We start from the raw sequence: 1,211 nt of genomic DNA, 5'->3' as shown, positions 1-1,211 counted from the left end.
TTTAGTCAAATAGTAAAGAAAAATACCTTCCAGATGAAGGCCAAAGGTGAGGCAACCTTCAGAAATAGATCTAATACTCAAAGGCCAAACAGAGCAATAAGGAGCAACAGAGATGTGAAAACAAGTCAGAAACATGCATAAAGGCCAATTTATTACTGCCAACAATGAAGCACTTTCTCGTGTATACAAGTACTGACACATGAAGAACACTGAAGGGCCTATTTGACTGTTAGTAAGAAAATGAAAAAAAAGGGGCACCTGAGTGGCTTAGTTGATTAAATGTCCTACTCTTGCTTTCAGCCTAGGTCATGATCTCATGATTCTTGAGACTGAGCCCCATGTCTGGCTCTGCACTGACAGCCCAGGGCCTGCTTGGGATTTCTCTCTCCTCTTTCTCTGTCTCTACCACCACTCATGCTCCATCTCAAAATAAGTAAATAAACATAAAAAACAAAAAAAGCAATGCCTGAGATGTAATGTACAGAGTGTGGTTATAACTAATAATCCTGTATCACATTTTGGAAAGTTGCTAAGGCAGTAGATCTTAAAAGTCTTCATCACAAGAAAAAAATGTTGTGACTATGCATGGTGACAGATGTGGCAATCATTTTGTGATATAGACAAGTATGGAATCATTATGTTGTATATCTGAAACTAATAGGATGTTGTATGTCAATTATATCAAGAAAAAAAATTTAAAGCAATTGAGAGAGCTCAATATGATTGACTGATAGATTTGACCACACAAGATACATAAACATTCATACATTCCTCACAAATACATTTATACATACATACAAGAACTAAATGGCCAATAGTCAGTTTGTATAAAAACTACAATTCCTTGTTACAGAGGGTCAAGTTTTAATTTTTGTTTTTTTAAAGATTTTATTTTTAAATAATCTCTGCATCCAATGTGGGCTCAAACTCACTATTTCAAGATCAAGAGCCACACACTTCACCAACTGAGCCAGCCAGGTCCCCCAGGGATTAAATTTTTAAAAAGGAATATAAACACTGTTATAACACCATCCAAAAGCAAAGGATTTGCAAAGACAATTTTTAACAGAGAAGCTATCAAATGACTAACAAACCCACAAATACATTCTGCCTCACAAGTTACAAAAAAATGCAAAATAAAGCTCATTAGCTAATCTATTTCCATCTATTCGTTATATTTTTTTCCATGTGAATACCCAGAATGAGAGAAG

Source organism: Suricata suricatta, chromosome 12 (assembly GCF_006229205.1).
Source record: "Suricata suricatta isolate VVHF042 chromosome 12, meerkat_22Aug2017_6uvM2_HiC, whole genome shotgun sequence".
Classification (NCBI taxonomy): Eukaryota; Metazoa; Chordata; class Mammalia; order Carnivora; family Herpestidae; genus Suricata; species Suricata suricatta.
Note: the sequence above shows the minus strand (reverse complement) of the source record.